Genomic DNA, 7,298 nt, shown 5'->3' with positions numbered 1-7,298 from the left:
GCAATGTATTACAAAAATCGCGCGTACGGACGGTTATCTTGAACGGACGCTCATTCCGTTTTTAATGGTGATAAAGAGCTAAACATGGTATCAAATTTTCCGGAAAAATATGAGGAATATTCGGTCAAAAGCTTTTGCGGAGAAATTATTTTTCGTTCGGCCGCCGTGACGAACGAAAACGTGCAAAAATGCGTGTTTTGCGTGATTTTTTATGAAATGCTTATAATGGCCTGAAACGTATGCAAAAAAAATTTAAGACGATTTTGAGCAATTTAAAATTTTACGCGCGCATTAACGCGCGCGCCTACGCGTACGCGCATTTTTGCGCGCATTTATTGAACTCAAATTAACCCGACGGATATTGATCTTAATCTTGATAAATATGAATGTAAAATTACTTTCCGTTATGAAGATATGATCATAAGTTGATTTTTACAAAATGGCGCCTGGATGACGTCACGATGACTTTGAGTCTTTGAAAAGTCACGCAGTTCTAAGTTAGACTAAGATCTATTATCATTGAAAGATTCATAACAATGGCTTCATTCAGTCTTGAGATATCCTGCGAACAAATTCGAGGAAGAATAATAATAAAAAAAAAAAAAAAAATCTTGACGAAATCAAAAGGTGATACGTTGACTTCGTTACGTATCACCTAATGATTCCTTCAAAATTTGCAAATTTCACTTTCGATCGAAAATTTTAACATGATCCCAACATCTGATAAAAAACAAAGTCACCCTTTTTTTATAGCCCATGGTCTCAGCTATAACATACCCCAATTTGGGAGAGAACAGAGCACACATAAGATAGATAGTGCTCTTAGATGAATGCCATGTAGATTCATGATGTGAACGAAATTCACCTTCCATAGACATAACACGCAAATGACGAAAATTCTGACATGTGGCCTTTAATTGAATTTTGTACTATGATGACCTCATTAAAATGAAACTTAGTGAAAAGTGATCTTGTAGAGAATTGCCTTATCTACAACATATCGACATTTCAAAGAGAATCGATGAATATTGAGAGAAATACACTACATTTTCCATAAATACAATGACGTCATAATATGCAATTTTGTATTTTTGACTTCCAAGGCCATTATGATGACGTTAAGATGTACTTAATGGCCAAATGAGATATGAAATCATACCTCCGACTCATACTCTATCTAAATATGAAAAAAAAAATTGGCAATCCTTATTCATCCCAATGGACTTTTTATAGGCATGTTTTTGCCCATATATGCAATGTATTACAAAAATCGCGCGTACGGACGGTTATCTTGAACGGACGCTCATTCCGTTTTAATGGTGATAAAGAGCTAAACATGGTATCAAATTTTCCGGAAAAATATGAGGAATATTCGGTCAAAAGCTTTTGCGGAGAAATTATTTTTCGTTCGGCCGTGACGAACGAAAACGTGCAAAAATGCGTGTTTTGCGTGATTTTTTATGAAATGCTTATAATGGCCTGAAACGTATGCAAAAAAAATTTAAGACGATTTTGAGCAATTTAAAATTTTACGCGCGCATTAACGCGCGCGCCTACGCGTACGCGCATTTTTGCGCGCATTTATTGAACTCAAATTAACCCGACGGATATTGATCTTAATCTTGATAAATATGAATGTAAAATTACTTTCCGTTATGAAGATATGATCATAAGTTGATTTTACAAAATGGCGCCTGGATGACGTCACGATGACTTTGAGTCTTTGAAAAGTCACGCAGTTCTAAGTTAGACTAAGATCTATTATCATTGAAAGATTCATAACAATGGCTTCATTCAGTCTTGAGATATCCTGCGAACAAATTCGAGGAAGAATAATAATAAAAAAAAAAAAAAAAATCTTGACGAAATCAAAAGGTGATACGTTGACTTCGTTACGTATCACCTAATGATTCCTTCAAAATTTGCATTTTCACTTTCGATCGAAAATTTTAACATGATCCCAACATCTGATTAAAAAACAAAGTCACCCTTTTTTATAGCCCATGGTCTCAGCTATAACATACCCCAATTTGGGAGAGAACAGAGCACACATAAGATAGATAGTGCTCTTAGATGAATGCCATGTAGATTCATGATGTGAACGAAATTCACCTTCCATAGACATAACACGCAAATGACGAAAATTCTGACATGTGGCCTTTAATTGAATTTTGTACTATGATGACCTCATTAAAATGAAACTTAGTGAAAAGTGATCTTGTAGAGAATTGCCTTATCTACAACATATCGACATTTCAAAGAGAATCGATGAATATTGAGAGAAATACACTACATTTTCCATAAATACAATGACGTCATAATATGCAATTTTGTATTTTTGACTTCCAAGGCCATTATGATGACGTTAAGATGTACTTAATGGCCAAATGAGATATGAAATCATACCTCCGACTCATACTCTATCTAAATATGAAAAAAAAAATTGGCAATCCTTATTCATCCCAATGGACTTTTTATAGGCATGTTTTTGCCCATATATGCAATGTATTACAAAAATCGCGCGTACGGACGGTTATCTTGAACGGACGCTCATTCCGTTTTTAATGGTGATAAAGAGCTAAACATGGTATCAAATTTTCCGGAAAAATATGAGGAATATTCGGTCAAAAGCTTTTGCGGAGAAATTATTTTTCGTTCGGCCGTGACGAACGAAAACGTGCAAAAATGCGTGTTTTGCGTGATTTTTTATGAAATGCTTATAATGGCCTGAAACGTATGCAAAAAAAATTTAAGACGATTTTGAGCAATTTAAAATTTTACGCGCGCATTAACGCGCGCGCCTACGCGTACGCGCATTTTTGCGCGCATTTATTGAACTCAAATTAACCCGACGGATATTGATCTTAATCTTGATAAATATGAATGTAAAATTACTTTCCGTTATGAAGATATGATCATAAGTTGATTTTTACAAAATGGCGCCTGGATGACGTCACGATGACTTTGAGTCTTTGAAAAGTCACGCAGTTCTAAGTTAGACTAAGATCTATTATCATTGAAAGATTCATAACAATGGCTTCATTCAGTCTTGAGATATCCTGCGAACAAATTCGAGGAAGAATAATAATAAAAAAAAAAAAAAAAAATCTTGACGAAATCAAAAGGTGATACGTTGACTTCGTTACGTATCACCTAATGATTCCTTCAAAATTTGCAATTTTCACTTTCGATCGAAAATTTTAACATGATCCCAACATCTGATTAAAAAACAAAGTCACCCTTTTTTTATAGCCCATGGTCTCAGCTATAACATACCCCAATTTGGGAGAGAGAACAGAGCACACATAAGATAGATAGTGCTCTTAGATGAATGCCATGTAGATTCATGATGTGAACGAAATTCACCTTCCATAGACATAACACGCAAATGACGAAAATTCTGACATGTGGCCTTTAATTGAATTTTGTACTATGATGACCTCATTAAAATGAAACTTAGTGAAAAGTGATCTTGTAGAGAATTGCCTTATCTACAACATATCGACATTTCAAAGAGAATCGATGAATATTGAGAGAAATACACTACATTTTCCATAAATACAATGACGTCATAATATGCAATTTTGTATTTTGACTTCCAAGGCCATTATGATGACGTTAAGATGTACTTAATGGCCAAATGAGATATGAAATCATACCTCCGACTCATACTCTATCTAAATATGAAAAAAAAAATTGGCAATCCTTATTCATCCCAATGGACTTTTTATAGGCATGTTTTTTGCCCATATATGCAATGTATTACAAAAATCGCGCGTACGGACGGTTATCTTGAACGGACGCTCATTCCGTTTTAATGGTGATAAAGAGCTAAACATGGTATCAAATTTTCCGGAAAAATATGAGGAATATTCGGTCAAAAGCTTTTGCGGAGAAATTATTTTTCGTTCGGCCGTGACGAACGAAAAACGTGCAAAAATGCGTGTTTTGCGTGATTTTTTATGAAATGCTTATAATGGCCTGAAACGTATGCAAAAAAAATTTAAGACGATTTTGAGCAATTTAAAAATTTTACGCGCGCATTAACGCGCGCGCCTACGCGTACGCGCATTTTTGCGCGCATTTATTGAACTCAAAACCCGACGGATATTGATCTTAATCTTGATAAATATGAATGTAAATTACTTTCCGTTATGAAGATATGATCATAAGTTGATTTTTACAAAATGGCGCCTGGATGACGTCACGATGACTTTGAGTCTTTGAAAAGTCACGCAGTTCTAAGTTAGACTAAGATCTATTATCATTGAAAGATTCATAACAATGGCTTCATTCAGTCTTGAGATATCCTGCGAACAAATTCGAGGAAGAATAATAATTAAAAAAAAAAAAAAATCTTGACGAAATCAAAAGGTGATACGTTGACTTCGTTACGTATCACCTAATGATTCCTTCAAAATTTGCAATTTTCACTTTCGATCGAAAATTTTAACATGATCCCAACATCTGATTAAAAAACAAAGTCACCCTTTTTTTATAGCCCATGGTCTCAGCTATAACATACCCCAATTTGGGAGAGAACAGAGCACACATAAGATAGATAGTGCTCTTAGATGAATGCCATGTAGATTCATGATGTGAACGAAATTCACCTTCCATAGACATAACACGCAAATGACGAAAATTCTGACATGTGGCCTTTAATTGAATTTTGTACTATGATGACCTCATTAAAATGAAACTTAGTGAAAAGTGATCTTGTAGAGAATTGCCTTATCTACAACATATCGACATTTCAAAGAGAATCGATGAATATTGAGAGAAATACACTACATTTTCCATAAATACAATGACGTCATAATATGCAATTTTGTATTTTTGACTTCCAAGGCCATTATGATGACGTTAAGATGTACTTAATGGCCAAATGAGATATGAAATCATACCTCCGACTCATACTCTATCTAAATATGAAAAAAAAAATTGGCAATCCTTATTCATCCCAATGGACTTTTTATAGGCATGTTTTTGCCCATATATGCAATGTATTACAAAAATCGCGCGTACGGACGGTTATCTTGAACGGACGCTCATTCCGTTTTTAATGGTGATAAAGAGCTAAACATGGTATCAAATTTTCCGGAAAAATATGAGGAATATTCGGTCAAAAGCTTTTGCGGAGAAATTATTTTTCGTTCGGCGCCGTGACGAACGAAAACGTGCAAAAATGCGTGTTTTGCGTGATTTTTTATGAAATGCTTATAATGGCCTGAAACGTATGCAAAAAAAATTTAAGACGATTTTGAGCAATTTAAAATTTTACGCGCGCATTAACGCGCGCGCCTACGCGTACGCGCATTTTTGCGCGCATTTATTGAACTCAAATTAACCCGACGGATATTGATCTTAATCTTGATAAATATGAATGTAAAATTACTTTCCGTTATGAAGATATGATCATAAGTTGATTTTTACAAAATGGCGCCTGGATGACGTCACGATGACTTTGAGTCTTTGAAAAGTCACGCAGTTCTAAGTTAGACTAAGATCTATTATCATTGAAAGATTCATAACAATGGCTTCATTCAGTCTTGAGATATCCTGCGAACAAATTCGAGGAAGAATAATAATTAAAAAAAAAAAAAAAATCTTGACGAAATCAAAAGGTGATACGTTGACTTCGTTACGTATCACCTAATGATTCCTTCAAAATTTGCAATTTTCACTTTCGATCGAAAATTTTAACATGATCCCAACATCTGATTAAAAAACAAAGTCACCCTTTTTTTATAGCCCATGGTCTCAGCTATAACATACCCCAATTTGGGAGAGAACAGAGCACACATAAGATAGATAGTGCTCTTAGATGAATGCCATGTAGATTCATGATGTGAACGAAATTCACCTTCCATAGACATAACACGCAAATGACGAAAATTCTGACATGTGGCCTTTAATTGAATTTTGTACTATGATGACCTCATTAAAATGAAACTTAGTGAAAAGTGATCTTGTAGAGAATTGCCTTATCTACAACATATCGACATTTCAAAGAGAATCGATGAATATTGAGAGAAATACACTACATTTTCCATAAATACAATGACGTCATAATATGCAATTTTGTATTTTTGACTTCCAAGGCCATTATGATGACGTTAAGATGTACTTAATGGCCAAATGAGATATGAAATCATACCTCCGACTCATACTCTATCTAAATATGAAAAAAAAATTGGCAATCCTATTCATCCCAATGGACTTTTTATAGGCATGTTTTTGCCCATATATGCAATGTATTACAAAAATCGCGCGTACGGACGGTTATCTTGAACGGACGCTCATTCCGTTTTTAATAGGTGATAAAGAGCTAAACATGGTATCAAATTTTCCGGAAAAATATGAGGAATATTCGGTCAAAAGCTTTTGCGGAAGAAATTATTTTTCGTTCGGCCGTGAGACGAACGAAAACGTGCAAAAATGCGTGTTTTGCGTGATTTTTTATGAAATGCTTATAATGGCCTGAAACGTATGCAAAAAAATTTAAGACGATTTTGAGCAATTTAAAATTTTACGCGCGCATTAACGCGCGCGCCTACGCGTACGCGCATTTTTGCGCGCATTATTGAACTCAAATTAACCCGACGGATATTGATCTTAATCTTGATAAATATGAATGTAAAATTACTTTCCGTTATGAAGATATGATCATAAGTTGATTTTTACAAAATGGCGCCTGGATGACGTCACGATGACTTTGAGTCTTTGAAAAGTCACGCAGTTCTAAGTTAGACTAAGATCTATTATCATTGAAAGATTCATAACAATGGCTTCATTCAGTCTTGAGATATCCTGCGAAAAATTCGAGGAAGGAATAATAATAAAAAAAAAAAAAAAATCTTGACGAAATCAAAGGTGATACGTTGACTTCGTTACGTATCACCTAATGAATCCTTCAAAATTTGCAATTTCACTTTCGATCGAAAATTTTAACATGATCCCAACATCTGATTAAAAAACAAAGTCACCCTTTTTTTATAGCCCATGGTCTCAGCTATAACATACCCAATTTGGGAGAAAGAACAGAGCACACATAAGATAGATAGTGCTCTAGATGAATGCCATGTAGATTCATGATGTGAACGAAATTCACCTTCCATAGACATAACACGCAAATGACGAAAATTCTGACATGTGGCCTTTAATTGAATTTTGTACTATGATGACCTCATTAAATGAAACTTAGTGAAAAGTGATCTTGTAGAGAATTGCCTTATCTACAACATATCGACATTTCAAAGAGAATCGATGAATATTGAGAGAAATACACTACATTT

Source organism: Strongylocentrotus purpuratus, unplaced genomic scaffold (genome assembly GCF_000002235.5).
Source record: "Strongylocentrotus purpuratus isolate Spur 01 unplaced genomic scaffold, Spur_5.0 spur5_scaffold_20, whole genome shotgun sequence".
NCBI lineage: Eukaryota > Metazoa > Echinodermata > Echinoidea > Camarodonta > Strongylocentrotidae > Strongylocentrotus > Strongylocentrotus purpuratus.
Note: the sequence above shows the minus strand (reverse complement) of the source record.